We start from the raw sequence: 17,088 nt of genomic DNA, 5'->3' as shown, positions 1-17,088 counted from the left end.
CTTTGGCCCAACTTCTTCATATCTTTGACTTCTTGAGTTTTGAATCCTTTCAACCCAGGACCTGTACGTCGATTTTAATGGGTTTGACTCGATAGGAGGGAATTGAACCTTTGTGGCTCCTCGAAAATGCAAGGGAAGAAGAGTTCATGATAAAGTCGAATAGGTTTTGCATGCACAAGAAAACATTGACATTGTAAGAATTACTTTGATTTGAAACAAATAACATTACTGATAACGAAATAATAAAAATCAGCATCCTCACCAAAAGATATAAGCACATTTTTGAACATGCAAGAAAAGAAAGAAACATGCTAAAAAAATAAATTAGAAATATCACGCTAAAAGTGAAGAAAAATCTATGCCCGTCTATGAACTTGAAAGTAGCGGCATTAGGTGATCCACACTTTACAAGATAGATACCAGTAAAGTTTAACAACCCCACCTTATGGGATTTCACACTGCATGTTACGGGAAAACATCCCAAGTATGAACCAATTTCCACACTTAAGAAAACGATTAAGCCCGAACAAGCTTTTACACATTATAAGAAGTGACAAAGCATGAACTAACCTATTAAACCACATTAAGTTAGAGGGATCACTATACCATGCCTATATTTAGCATTTTATAGAGAAAGACAACAAAAAATTTAGACAACAAAGAAGATAAGCAATATCTCGAAAATCTGCACCTTAGAAAAGATCAATATGGCGGGTGATCATTTAAATCAAAGCATAGAAGTCTTGAAATTAATACCCCCCTCATAAAGGAGTAACCAAAGCGATACAAAAAAATGCTACATTAACAGAACAAAATAAATATAAGCGAGAAAGTTCAGTAGATAAGAACATTAAATGCAAGCCAATTATACAATGTGGGTTTTTGGCATAATTCCTTTCTAAAATCATAAACATGTGGGACAAATTTACACATAGATGATGACCTCTAAAAATTTTCTTGTAACTTGAGAGGAAAACAAAATAATATTATAAGGATATTAATTAAAGCATCATACAGAGACTCAATTTGCACAATACAAAATCTAAGAGTCTGGGATGTGAATTCTGCAAAGTCTAAAATAGGCAAGAAAACATTGCAATAACCCCGTCTAAACGATAAAAAACATCGATCTTGGACTCGAAGGTAAGCTATTGGCCTAGTCTATAACTCTACATTACAAGTTGGCTTTTCAGATAAAACAAATTTGAGAAGTTAATTGGCTAAGACACGAAGATCATGAATAAACACCTTAGAGCTTATCTAAAGCAGCAAGAGGCGACACAAATTACAACTGAACATTCCAAAGAAAACAAATCATACTTTTATTTTTTAGACTCTCAACAAATCTAAATCTGCTCCTCTCAAATAAACAGCGAGTGACCAACAATGTCAAATGATGAAGGAGCTAGTGCAAGATGGAGCAAGATACCCTCATGATCAGATATAAACCGCAAGCGAGGTGCGGCTGAACGACACGAAGGCATAAAATGATTCAAACAAAATGAGATTCTAATCACAAGATCAAAGAAATTTGGAGGAAAGAAAATAAAATAAATAGATAAAATAAGAGAGGTAAACAAAATGTTGCATCTAACGGATGAATATATACAACATTATTGAGTGTCCAAATAAGATAACTTTGAATTTCGGAGCAGCATTCACCACGACACTGCACAAAACAAACCAAAAATGCATACTCATCCTACTTCTTGAAGAAATTAATTGGACCCAGAACGCTACATTTTCATAAGCTCAAAAATGAAGCCTAATCGAGAAACAAAACAATGATGCATAGGAGGAAAACAAAATTACTTCTTATGGTGCAGCGACGGTATAGAACAAGTGAAAAAGCAATCCACCCACCACTGAAGCTTAGCTGTAAGCGATGATCAAAGAACAGAGCAAAACTTTTATCCAAACCGAGACTAGAATATCTCTTTTTTATTCTTTAGAAATGTAAGCAACGGGTATTTAGTGGAATTTTCTCAAGTTTCCTTTTTATATTTCTTGCTAAAACAAAATTTTCGACCCCCTTTTTACCTCGCGGCTCAAAAAAAAAATTCCCCTCCCCTCAAAAGGTCGAAGAGAATATATATAGGGGGAGAATAGGTTTTTTTTGGATTGGGGAGGGCGGAGGGACTTTTGGAAATTCTTGGGGTAAAATCGGGTGGTCACTTCAATTTCACAATTTGAATAGCTTCTGAATTTTGCACGAGATTCTTCCGTATTCTTGAAAATTTAGACGAATCAGTAGGCTGGACGACTCTAATTAAACTCGTCGTCCTTGTGCTCGATGTTTCACCATCCTCGTGATCAAGTACTAGTTGTAGGTAACCTTATGCTATCATACAATTAACAGGAAAATGAGACGTTGGAGCAGGCTGTTCACGCGTTTGAGAGAGAGAGGGGGAAGGACAACCACACGAATGCTGCTGGATCGTGATTTCGTCCGCTCGTCATTCTGATGTGCGTGTGAGGAAGATGATGAACGGGTTGTTCAAATTGATGTCGCGTCTGGGTTCTTTTAGAAGACGCTTTCAACATCAAAGAGGGGGAATGAGATAAGGGAATATGTCAGATTGGTATAAGAGATTGGTCCAATGATTTGGTCTTAACAATTTCAAGAAAATGGGCTTCGGGACATTAATTCAAAATAATGGAAAGTGGGTCATGTTTTTTGGACTTTAAGGAAAGACTTAAATAAAATCAACTTTGAAAATTTAACTAAAGATTTAAATAAGACGAATTAATATCGAATAATTAACAAGTTTCTTAAGGTTAACAAAATAAAATAATTAATTCGGATGTAAACTCAAAGATTCAAAATATAACTTCAAATAATTAACCAAATATTCATATAAACAAAAGATTTAAATGATTATACAAATACTTATATAAAACATATACACTAGCTAAGATAAAATAAAAAGTGTCAAACCTTATTTAAAACGACTTGCAAGCTAAATTCATTTATTACTATTATTTCATTTATATATATATATGTGTGTGTGTGTGTGTGTGTGTGTGTGTGTGCGCGCGCGCGTGTGTGCGTGCGTGTGTGTGCGTGTGCGCGCGCGTGTGTGTGTGCGTGTGCGTGTGCATGTGCGTGTGCGCGCGCGCGCGTGTGTGTGTGTGTGAATTATTTTAAGTTGTTTAAACTCGAGAAGCTCGCTAGTTAATTACTATCGAGGAGGGTCAAAATTGGGTGTCAACAACTGTCTCTCGTTTTTACTTGGATTGATGCAAGAAATTCGAGGAAATGAAATTGACCAATCCAATTTTGGACGACCACACATTCATCTTTAGGAAAGGAATTTTGGTACAGACCTTAAGAATTATGACCGAATTCGAAAATAGGCTACCTACATATCTCAGGCTATATGAGAATTCAAGCCACCTGTAGTTTGATGCGCTTGATTTAACACATGATTGTTAAAAAAATCAATAGCCACCTCGATATCGAATTATGAAGGTACGGAAATGCTCGAGAATAAGATTCGAGAGCGAATATTGGAATACAGCCGAGTTTTCGACTTTGAGAATGCCTACATATACCTAAACCTTAGGAATTAGGCTGCTTGTAGTTTGACTCAATCGATTGAAAAGGAAATCTATTATGCTAGATAACTTTTGGTTCTGGAAGAGTGACAAATTAAGTCGGGTATGAAAAAGAGGCTTGTAACCTCTTAGACATGAATGTGGTTCACTTCCAACCCATAATTAAGAACTTACACAAACATAATTTCCAAAACTCTTGCCGCATTGTCACTCAGATCGGAAACTTTCTTCTGACAAATACATAAATTTCCAGATGCAAAACTGAAACTGACAAACCAAAATAAAAACCCACATGCCTTTTGATAGGGGTGTGATTTGATTGTGGTGGAAGTCACTCCTCTGCTCGATCGATTTGACATAAAGAAAATAAAGCTTATGTCATGTGTTTGCGATGTAACCTTCGATGTATTCTTCACTTGATGTCAAAATGAATAAAAGTTGATGCATTGTTGATATTTATCTTGACGTCATCTTCGATACTATTCTTGATGTTTACTTTTATCAAAATAAAAGAATGCAGTTGATGTCGATAGGTAAATATTTCTCTTGAGATGCACGATTCCTTCTCTGGCAATGCATGATTTCTTGCGGGGGCATGCATATCTTCTCGCGATGCGTGATTTCTTGCGGAGCATGAATATCTTCCTGTGATGCATAAATTTTTGTGAGGCACAAATATCTTCTCGCGAGGCATGAATATCTTCTCGCAATGCATGAATATTAACTCGCGATGCATGAGTATTAACTCGCGATGCATGAATATTGACTCGCGATGCATGAATATTGACTCGCGATGTATGATATTCCGCGATGCATAAATATTGACTCGCGATGCATAATCTTCTGGGATGCATGAATATTGACTCGTGATGCATGATTTTCTGCAAGGCATGAATATCTTTCCGCAATGCATAATCTTCTGCGATGCATGAATATTGACTCGCGATGCATGATATGCTTAAATGCATGAATATTGACTCGCGATGCATGATTTTCTGCGGAACATGAATATCTTCCCGTGATGCATAAATTTCTGCGAGGCATGAATATCTTCTCGCGATGCATATTTTTCTGCGAGGCATGAATATCTTCTCCCGATGCATAATTTTCTGTGAGGTATGATTTTCTCAATTCATGAATATTGACTCGCGATGCATGAATATTGACTCGCGATGCATGATCTTCTGGGATGCACGAGTATTATCTCTTGATGTTATTTTTGGTACCAAATGAAGATAGTGCTTAAATCGAGCAACATAGTGATCTTATGGGTGCCTTCTGTATAATCATATTGTCTCAATCAATAACAATAAAATGAATCTTCAGATAGTGTATTATCCCGATCGACAATAGAATAATATGACTTCTCATGAGCAGTATTGTCTTAATCGACAATAAAATAACTGACCCCTCTGGGTAGTGTATTGTCTTGGTCGACAATAAAACAAATGACCCCTCCGGGTAGTCATAATATCATATATGATAATATGATGCAGATGACGTCTTTGACAAAAATCATAAACTATTCTTTCCGGGGATTTCATTTGGTTGATCTTTGAACCTAGCTAGATACTCCTTACAGACTTCGGGTTGTTGAGAATTGAATGAAATAAACTATTCGCATTCCCAAATCTTCGATATATGCAATATAAATAATTTCTGCATCCGCAGAAAAATCATAGATTTTGGGGAAGAGCTTTCTACCCCCTTGACTTCCCATTATTCGTCAACTGAAGAAGTCAATACTATAAATCTGCATCTATAGAAAAATCATTAGTCTTAAAACGAACTGGTCTGTGTCGATGCTTCATTGTCTGCTCCTTGTCCTGCTATCTCCGTTTGATCTTCCTGATCTCCCAACTCTTGATAGATAAGACAAAATATTTTATGCCAAAACAGATAAAATGCAAATATAAGATTTTAATAAAATTTTTCTTTGAAAAGTAGCTTATTTGAAAAAGTCATTTCTAAGTATCATGTCACATCAGGCTTAGCAGACTTCTTTGAGTCTGATGCTTTGAGGGTTATGTGATTATTCGTTGGGGGAGGATTCAGAGTCAATCCAGAATTTTGATACCATGTTTGAAATTTTGAGGCCATCCTCAAAATTTTGTCCCAGTTACAAGTTATGTCTTATCTTCAACTGTCGGTAATTAAATCATGGAATTTTTGAGATCTTCTCGAAAATTCATTCCCAGTTGCAAATCTCGAAGTCTTTTCGATCTTGACTTGCTGAGGAAAATATCTTCTTCTTGAGAATTTTTGAGACCCTCTCAAAAATTCTATCCAGCTTCTATTGTAAAGAGGAATACAAATCTTACGGGAAATATGACCGAACCTGTGTGGCGCCTATGTATCCCCTTGAGGTAGGAATCAGGTCGAACGTAGTTCCCCCACAAAGGCTAATGACATAAGAAATTTTACAGAGAAACCAACCGATACCGACATAGGCCGCCTACATATTTCATTCTTGAGAATTCAGGTCACACCTAGTTCATTACAAGAGGGATAAAATTTTAAGCAAATCAAATACAAGCAAGTAGAACAATTACAAGTAAATGTCAGAAATACAAACCGAAGCTTCACACCTAGTATCTATTGACATCATTGTGGATTGTTTTGGCCATGCGGTGCCATCTATCTCCGACAGGATTAAAGCACCACCAGATAATACTTTGCAAACCATATAGGGTCCTTGCAAATTCGTTGCGAATTTTCCTTTGTACTCTTTCTGATAAAGAAAAATGTGCTTAAATACAACCTGACCGATTTCAAAAATCCTAGCTCTGACTTTCTTGTGGAAAGCACGAATCATTCTCTGTTGATATAGTTGAACATTACAAACGACAACCATCCTCTTCTCGTCAATCAAAGTTAACTGATCGATTCTCTTTCTAACCCATTCAGCATTACTGAACTCAGCTTCTTAGATGATTCTCAATGACGGTATCTCAACTTCAGCAGGTATGACTGCTTCTGTTCCGTATACTAGCAAATATAGAGTAGCTCCAATTGATGTTCTGACAATCATTCGATAACCCAAAAAAGCATATGGAAACATTTCGTGCCAACCCCGGTGATTGTCAATCATTTTCCTCAGGATCTTCTTGATATTCTTATTGGCGGCCTCTACAGCTCCATTCATTTGAGGGCGATAAGCAGTTGAATTTCGATAAGTAATCTTGAATTGTTCACATATATCTTTCGTCAAGTGACTTTTAAGATTCACACCATTATTAGTAATGATAGATTCTAGTACTCCAAACCTGCATATCAGATTGTTGTGAATAAAATCAGCAACAACTTTCTTGGTTACTGACTTGTAAGAAGCTGCTTCCACCTACTTGGTGAAATAATCCATGGCAACCAAAATAAATTTGTGTCCATTAGAAGCGGCAGGCTCTATCGGACCAATGACATCCATATCCCAAGCTATAAATGGCCAAGGTGAACTCATAGCATTAAGTTCGTTAGGTGGCACTCGGATCAATCACCGTGCACTTGACATTTATGACATTTTTGCACAAACTTGCAACAATCATTCTCCATAGTCATCCAGAAATACCCGACTCGAAGGATTTTTCTTGCCAAAGTGAGCCCATTCATATGCGTGCCTCAAACTCCAGTATGTATCTGTTCAATAAGCTTCACAGCTTCAACAGCATCGATACATCTGAGTAGACCAAAATCTGGAGTCCTCTTATAAAGGGCTTATCCACTTAGAAAGAAATTAAGAGCCATATGGCGTATCCACTTCTTTTGGTTGGATGTGGCATCTTTAGGATAATTCCCGGTCTCTAAATACCTATTTATATCAAAATACCATGGCAAACCATTTGGTTCACCTTCAATGTGTGAATAATGGATCGGATGTTCTTTCAACTCTATATCCAGAGGATCGATATAATTAGTTTATGGATGCTTAATAAAAAAAGTGATGGTGGCGAGAGAATCAACCAACTCATTTTGTATTCTGGGAGTATGTCTGAACTCGATCTTGCGAAATCTTTTGCACAACTTCTGTACATACTACACGTAAGGTGTAACCTTTGGGTTTTTCATGGCTCATTCTTCCTGAACCTTATGAATCAACAAATCTGAGTCTCCAATAACCAATAGCTCGTGGACATTCATGTCAATGTCTATTTTTAAACCGAGGATACAAGCTTCATATTCGGCCATGTTATTGATGCAATTAAATCGGAGCTTAGCCGTCATAGGATAGTGCTGACCAGATTCTGACACTAAGATCGCCCCAATACCTTTCCCTTGATGATTTGACGCTCCATCAAAGAATAGTCTCCAACCTAGATATGCTTTAGAAATATTTTCACCCACAAATGACGCTCCTTCATCTTGAAAATAAGTCTTAAGTGGTTCATATTCTTCATCAATGGGATTTTCTGCAAGATGATCAGCCAAAGTCTATGCTTTTATCGCGTTCTGAGTCATACACACAATATAAAACTCACTCAATAGCATTTACCACTTAGCTAATTTTCCAGTTGGCATCTCCTTTAGGAAGATATACTTCAGCGGGTCCATTATGGAAATGAGGTATGTAGTATAAGAAGACAAATAATATCTCAACTTCTGGGTAAGCCAAGTCAAATCACAACATGTTCTCTCCAACAAAGTGTAACGAGAACTCGTATGGAGTAAACTTTTTGCTTATGTAATAGATAACCCTTTCTTTCTTTTCTTTCGTGTCATGTTGACAAAGCACGCACCCGAATGCACTATCTGAGAAAGACAAATATAGAAACAATGGACTTCCTTCTCGCGGAGGAACCAATGGTGGGTTGGACAAATAGCTCTTGATAGCATCAGAAGCAGTCTGACATTCTTCAGTACACTTTTTTGAGGTGTCTTTCTTCAACAGCTTGAATATAGGCTCACACACCACATTTGATTGAGATATGAATCGACTGATGTAGTTCAACCTCCCTAAGAAACTCATAACCTCCTTCTTAGTCTTCGGTGGAGGTAAATCTTGAATTGTCTTAATCCTTGATGTATCGAGCTCAATACCTTTTTTGCTGATTATAAATCCCAACAACTTGCCAGCTGGAACTCCAAAAGCACATTTAGTGGGATTCAACTTCAAGTTGTAACACCGTGAACGGTCAAAAAACTTCTTCAAGTGCATCCAGTGGTCTGAACTTTTGCGGGACTATATTATGACATCATCAACATACAACTCGATCTTTTTATGAATCATATCATGAAATATAGTCGTAATAGCCCTCATATAGGTAGCACCAGCATTCTTGAGGCCAAATGGCAGCACCCTGTAATGATATACACCCCAAGGTGTAATAAAAGTTATCTTTTCTGCATCTTACTCATCCATCAAAATCTGATGATAACATGCGTAATAGTCCACAAATGATTGCATTTGATGCTTTGCACAATTATCAATCAAAATATGAATATTTGGCAACAGAAAATTATCCTTCGGACTGGCTTTGTTGAGATCCCTATAGTCGACAAAAATTCTAATTTTCCCATCTTTCTTGGCGACCAAAACAACATTGGCAAAATAGGTCATGTATTGAGTCACTTCTACCAGCCGAGACTCAATCTGTTTGGTAATCTCCTCTTCAATTTTTAGACTCAACTCGGGCTTGAACTTCCGAACCTTTTGCTTTACCGGATCGAACCCTGAATTAATCGGCAGTTTTGAGATACAACATCAATACTCGGCCCTTACATGTCACCGACTTCCCAAACAAACACATCAATATATTCAGCAAGCAAATGAATTAGGCCTTTTCTTTGAGTTTCATTTAAGTGAATGTTGATCTTAACCTCTTTGACGTACTCTGGGTCTCCTAAATTTACCGTTTCCATCACCTCTAGATTAAGCTTATGATGGTTTTCAAACTATTGAAATTTCTTTGCAACATAATCTGGTTCCTCACTTTCTTCTTTGTAATCATCAACCTCATCATCACCTGCCTCATTTTGTTCATTTAGCTTGTGACATTACATGACATTGACAGGTTTAAAACATACATTACTGAAACCATAAACAAAGAAAGTTAGGAAAGCAAAGTTTAAGAGAAGAGTAAATAAACAAATTTTAAAATAAAAAAGGCTTTTATTCAAATTGGAAAAAATGGTGCAAACTTTGGCCATGACATAGGGCCATGTTGCCTTTTTAAACATCATGATGGAGAATTAAAAATTCAAACAGTTAAGAAAAATGCAAAATGGTGGGTCTCGGTCCTTTTTCATACTACCACCGATTTAAATATGCATAAAACGATGCCCTTCTACCAAGAAGTTAGGGGGATTAGGATGGGCGTGTAGGTCCAATTCTGCAGCATCTCTCCTGTCTCAGCATCATGAAATCCTGTCAGCTCGACCTCTTCTTCAATGATATCATCAATCTCTTCAAAAAGGCCACAGATTCCTTCCCCAAGGTCCTCCTGCTTGGCATATTCACGGACTGGAAAGGAATGATATAGATGAGGAATTGGATTTTCCATTGCTTGATCCTTCTTCTTCTTTGTCTTCTCATCATCACATGCGGGGACGTACCCCAATCCATACCTTTCCCCTTTGACAAGAACTGGTGGCATTTACCAACTCCACCGTGTAGAAATCGATACATCGAGACACTTCATCGACAATCGGCTCCTGCCTTCCAGAATGACTACCTTCTCCATGAATGACTAGCTCTTCGTTCTTCCAAATGAGTTTCATCATCTGATGCAGTGTAGAAGGCGTAACTCCAGCCATGTGAATAAAAGGCCTTCCTAGAATAAGGTTGGAGCTGGTGTCAATATCTAGGACTTGAAACTGTGCGCTAAACTTGGCAGGGCCCAATTGGATAACCAGATTTACGGCTCCCAAGGTATCTCTTTGAACCCCATCGAAGGATATCACGTTGACTTTATTTTGCTCAAGTTTTCCCAAGTCAAACTTCAACTACCTTAGCGTCGACAACGGACAGAGGTTCAGACCAGATCCATTTTCTACTAAGACGCAATTGATAACCTTTTCGCAACAGACGATAGTAATATGTAATGCCTTGTTGTGGGACTTGCCTACAAAAGGCAGCTCATCGTCACAAAAGTTGATTCTATGCCCTAGAATAACCTGGTGGATCATAGTGGCCATGTTATTACTACTTGTGCGTGCGAATACATATGTATCATCGAGAGCCTTCATCAAAACTCATCAGCAATGCCCATACAGAAATCTGGGCTGGAGTCTTCTCCAAAATCTAATCAATAGAATAATCTTTCGGTGCATTCTTCTCCAGAATTCATCTGCCTCACCCTCGCTTATTGGCCTTTTAGCTTGATCATTCTTTTGACCTCCGAGAGCAAGCTCTTCAGGAGTATAACATCTTCCATATCGGGTCATACCTTGTGCAACGGCAGTCTCAATCACAAATTTTGGCTTGATAAGAGTTTTTGATGGCACCAAGGCAACAGCCTTTGCGGGTGTCAAGATAATGAACTCCTTCTTCTCTTTGATGCTTAACGGAGCCCCAGCCCTATCCAACTCGTCATGAATGATTGAATTTATCACTTTCGTCACACACCAATCATCATATGTCTCTTGTCTCTATCATGTTAATGTTGTCGTCTCCATGATTCGGCAAAGGGTTGGTGTTGACATTAGGTGCAGCTGGTTGGAGAGAGACCACCTGTTCGTCAATTAAATTCTAAATCTTGTGCTTGAGGTTGATACAATCTTCAGTATCAATGCCTAACACTGTTGGAAAGATAAGCACATCTCTGTTAAGGCCTATTGAATTGCACATTGATATCCACAGGTTCAGGCCCCACAGGGTAGATATATTCGGCCGCAGCCAGTTGCTCGTACAACTTTGTTCGGATTTTGGCAAGCGCGGTGAAATTTCTCAAAGTTTTCTTCTTGAATCGAGGTCGAGGGGGATCATAACTTCCTTGTGGGGAGGCATCTGTTGATAACCTCGATTGTTCAGACAGGGATCTTGATTTATCAGATATGAATTTTTCTGGTAGTTTGGCATTGGAGATTGGTAGTTCAGGTGAGGATTTTGATATGGTGGAGATTGGACTTGATACGCAGGAGGGGGTGCTCGGTAGCTCGATTGCACGTTAGAACAGTTGGGAGCAACACCCTGGTAGGGAGAAGAAATTTTGTTGGGTGGAGGATGATTTGGGTAAGTGGGAGATGGATTTTGGTAATTCGGGGGGTGGACTTTGGTATAGTGGAGCTTGGACGTTTGGATAAGTGGAGGTAGCATTCTGATAAGTTGGAGATTATTGGGATGACTAGCTTTCATATAGCAAGCTTGGTAGGAATTTTGGGAAGGCCGAGAACGACCTTAGGAATATGACGAGCTTTTGGGGATTTTCTTTCCCCCATATGAAACAACAGTAATTTCTTCTCTTTTCTTCTTCAACGCTCCTGATGATTCGGGTGATGCAGCAACACGAGCTATCTTCCCCATTTTCAACCCATCTTCGATAGTCTCACCAACTTTGACTATCTCGGTAAATTTTTCTCCTATGAGCAACAGGATTCGATCATAATACTCGGGCTCTTGCACCCGCATGAACACTTCTACAATTTCCTTTTCAGACATAGGGGGTCTGACCCTTGCAACTTCCTTTCTCCACCTATAAGAAAATTCTTTGTAGCACTCGGTAGATTTCGGTTTCATCTTCTTTAAAGAATATCGATCAGGAACGATTTCGATGTTATACCGATTGATAAAATCCTTTGCTAGAGCATTCCAGTTGGGCCATTGCCTGGTTTCATGTGAGGTGAACCATTCAAGAGCTTCTAAGCACAGGCTTTGGATGAAGAGCCGCATCAATAGAGCTTCATCCTTACCAACTCCAATGAGCTGGTCACAGTAGGCTCTTAAATGAGCCATAGGGTTCCCCACTCCTCTGAAAGTATCAAATTTCAGGATTTTGAACCCTTATAGAAGGTCAAAATTTGGATAAATACATAATCTTCATAACTAAGCTCGGCGATATCAGGGACGTATTAGAGCTTCTTCATGGCTTTCTTGATCTCTTATTTTATGTCAACCTTTGCCTCATCATTTTCCCTCCACTCCATTTCATGTTCCTCATAATGGTCCAGCTCAAAATCGTGCACATCGTGCTCGGTAGGGATGGGAATTCGGAAAGTGGTTCTTTTAGGTAAGGGTGGAGCTATACAGGGACTCTGTGTATTTTGAGCAGTTTGATAATTTTGTGGGTAAGTCTGAGGATGGTATTTTGATTGAAGTGGTGGTGGGATGTTTGGGGATTGAAAGTATTTTGGTTTTGATTTTGCGGTGGTGGAGCAGTTTGATGGTGGGTATTTTGAAAATGGGGTGGCATTTGGGGGTGGTGGTTTTGAGGAGGAGGTGGAGTTTGGTAGGATGCGGAAGCATATTGGGGATTTTGGGCAGTCATATCTATAATCGATGGATTCTGAGTAGGTGTAGACGGCTGGTTCTGAGCTGGATCAATATTTGAAGAATGGAAGTGGATTGGAGGTCTCCCATCAGCAGTGTTAGCAGCAAACCCTGGCGGAGGCAGATCTTATCTCCTTTGCATCTCTACCCTTATCTCTGCAATCTGTTGTATCAACTGCAGAATCAACTCATTCTGGTACGTTATGGTGGGTTGAGTCACCACAACATCAGTAAGACTTCTTCATTACTATCCCCCTGAACTGTCTTTCCTTTGTCTGAGCTTTGTCTATGGAAGGAATATGCGGGACCTTTTGTTCTGGTGAAACAGGGATGATCTGCCTGCTTTTGATCGACACAGATCAGTTTCAAAGTACCTGGGAAGGAAAACAACTCAATGGCAGTTTTGTCAGTGCAGATTCAGAATACAAAATGCATAATCACACAGAGAGCAGATAAACACACAAGTTGCTTTGTTTGACTATATCTTAAACTCACGAGTAAGGATGGAAACACATTTTTTAACAAGCAGGAGTTTGCTTTGTTTTAGTTTTGACACTGTCTCACAAAGCCTAAATTAAGTTGAGCTAAGGTCTTCTTGCAGCTGCTCTTGACATCCGTTTATCTGGACTTAGTATCTTCTCATAACCTGAAGGGGGGAAATGAAAATTTTTTAATGATAGGGGACTGATCTGGAAAGGCTGCGTACGTATCTCACAAGGAGAATTTAGGACCAATGTAGTTTGAGTACAAGGTAAAACCTTTTTCATTCATTCGTTCATTACGATTACAAGGAAATTGAGAGGCAGCAATAGAGCTTTTTAAAGATAAAATGATGATGACACTTAGTCATTTTTGTTCTTGTTGCAGCATTAGTCTCCTCCTTTCAGACAGCCCAGGAATCGAGGTTTGTAGACGATTTCCTCGTCGTCGTCTTCCCCAGTCGCTCTCGGGTTAGCATTATCGGGACCACTATTAGCTTCCTACTTGTAGACGGGGTATTTTTCGTGCATTCTCAGAAGTTTATAAATCATGTTGCTATGGAAGGCTTTGTTCTTCTTCCTCAGTGCCGCCATCCTTTCTCTCATGGAGGCGAATTCTTCCATTTCCACTGTCTTTCCTCATAAAGTAAGATACTTTTATCTAAGAGAGTGGCGGTTTTCGATTCTATCCTCGACTCTCTCGCTTCTCTTTCTTGCACTTTCAACCGAAGCATGTCCAACTTCTCTCGCAAGTCCTCTATCTCCATCTCAACATTTTTCTTTCTTTTTATTTGTGATGCCAGAACTCATCCAGCGTCATGGTTGTAGCTTTGTAGATTGCGGTGTCCATGTCAATTCTGAGCCCTTCCTCCTTGGCCTCTTGAATTTCCCGAGTGATCCGTTCGATCCTTTTTTGTATTTCTTCTCCAGTGAGTTCCTTCTGGATATTCTTACGTTGCTCCATAGCAGTGATTTTTGTCTTTCCTAAGACGGTAGAATAATGTTTTAGGATTTGTGGTATAGGTGGTATCTTTTGAGTGAGAAACTTAAAACATGAAAATTTTTTGTCAGATTTTTTTTTGTAATAGTGACTTATTTGTATATTTTGGAAATTTCTAGGATGGAGTGGATTTCCGATATCCTCATTCACAATAACATAACACACAAGCAGTTAATAGCACATATATCGCTTCCTAAAACGACAGGGGGGCCCTTTTGTGCCAAGGGCAGGCCTAGCGCATTCGAATGATGTACGCGTGAATTTGAACCAAATAAACAATTCCTCCCCCCCCCCCCCCCAAATAAATTTCACAAATGAATAATAATATTCACAGAGGGTAGAATAAAGGATAACACATTAAAGACAGACCCACACAGGGGCCATTTGAAAAAATAACATAAATACATATAAAAACTCACACAGGGGAGAAATCCACTATGTTGTGCCTGATGGTCCTTCTCCGTCGCCATCCCCCTGAGTCTTGTATTGCTGAAACATATATCTTAGCATCAGCAAGAATCCTTCACCCAGCGTCCTTTGTCTTCCAAGCTTTCGTATCACATCCTCTTGATTTTCTCCTTGACCCAAGTATCGAAATCATCATAACCACACCTTAGTATTTCAACCTCTTGAGTCGTCTTCTCAAGAGTATCTTGGTTTTCGACAAAGTTAGAGTACACTTCTTAGGCCTCTTTCTTTACCTCTTGTAGCTCTGCCACTGCCTTGGATTCTTTGTCTGTCACACTAAGAAAGCTGCGTGGGGATAGAGAGGAGATAGAGAGGAGATACTTTGTATGTCTTTTTTCAACCATTTTTTGTAACCCTCATTGTATCAAACATTAAATTAGTCTGCGACAATGGTATTTTATCCATCCGCTTGGAACTTTTTCATTTTTTGAACATTTCAGACGTATCGTGCACTCTATCGTCTCCAATATCGTATACATAAGCGCTATAGTACGCCTCTTTGGGTACAGTTTGTCTTCTCCCGAACTGTTGCAAGACTCGAAAGGGTGCATAAGGGAGAATTCCCCGAATACCTCTGTGGATCTCCATGATGACTTTTTAGAGATGAAACGGTCAAGAATTTATTAGAGATCTTCTTCTCTCAATTCAGAGAAAATCTAAGCCCATCTCCCCTAGTTCTCTGATTATCCATATTTGCCCAGTACAACATGTCATTCAAATCTTTAAGGGTGTTCTTGTTGTCAAGAGTATGCAGCTCCCGAGTCCCAACACCCTTTGCCAAGTGGCTGAGAATCCACCACTGAAGGAGTAGGATGCATCCTTGGAAGTATTGATGCCCCTCTTTGCATATTCCCAAGGCTCAATATATGTCGGATAGTTTAACCATAGCTATAGGGTAGTATTTTGTTGTCCCTTGGTTCTCGTACCCTTTGAATAGAGTGTGTGCGAGTGTTATAACTCGGGTATTGATGCTCAGACTTGGGCCATGCGGGAAGACCATCGTTCCGAATAACGCTATACCAAATGCTAGAGGACGAATTTTGTTCATTCTCTATAAGAGAACTTGAACTCTCGGTTGTAAGTGGAGTAGAAACTCGCATGTCCAAATCTAATATAAATTCTCTGAATGATATATGGGATTCTTGGCACTAGTATGCAAAGTCTTTCCCCAACCCGAGGAAGTCCGCAATATCTTCAAGGGATGAAAATGTCTTCTTGTTTCCTTGCCTTTCTTTCTATCCCAATATCTATTGTGTCTATGCAGTCTCTGATCTCCTCCAAAATTGGGGTAATTTCAGCGGTTCCAAATTGGAATACCATTTGTTGGCTATCCCATTATCCTGTGAGGACCTCAACCACATCTGGACAATTGTTCATGTTGATCAATTCTGTCAATGCACCCACGTATTTGTTGAGAGTTATTCTATGATCCTCGTCGAGATTTTTATACCACATTGTGAGTTGAGGTGGCGCTTCTATAACCATGTCAAACTTTGGGAAACGATCCATATCTACAAAACAAAAACTAGTTAGGTCTACCCCACCCCCTAGGCAGTCCTCAATATCTTCTACGCAAGGTTTATTAGGGATGAAAATGTCTTCTTTTTTCCTTGTCTTTCTTTCTATCCAGTATCTACTATGTCTATGAAATCTATGATCTCCTCCAAAGTCGGGGTAATTTCAGCGGTTCCAAATCGAAATACCATTTGTTGTCTATCCCAATATCCCGTGAATACCTCAACCAGTTCTAGCCAACCGTCCATGTTGATCAATTTTGTCAATGCACCCACGTATTTGTTGAGAGTTCTTTAATGATCCACGTCGAGATTATTATACCACATTGTGAGTTGAAGTGGCGATGCTATGACCATGTCAAACTTTGGAAAATTATCCGTATCTACAAAACAAAAGTAGTTAGGTCCACCCCACCCTTAATTGATTTTTGCACGTACATAATTCAAATGTCAAATAAAATGATGTGTCGTTAGGTCGGAGACCTTAGACACGATTTTGGCAGTTTTCTACTAAATGGACTTAATAGACCTTGGGTATTAATCCGTCTTAGGCTAATGCTTAATTTTTAGTTTTGTTTTCGCTCTAGCTTAGACTTACTAGAATAGGTTTCAAGTTGACAATTACCCGAGTCGGACAAACATCGGGGTGAA

The sequence above is a fragment of the Solanum lycopersicum genome, chromosome 12 (genome assembly GCF_036512215.1).
Source record: "Solanum lycopersicum chromosome 12, SLM_r2.1".
In the NCBI taxonomy this organism is placed as follows: domain Eukaryota; kingdom Viridiplantae; phylum Streptophyta; class Magnoliopsida; order Solanales; family Solanaceae; genus Solanum; species Solanum lycopersicum.
This window is presented reverse-complemented; position numbering follows the sequence as displayed.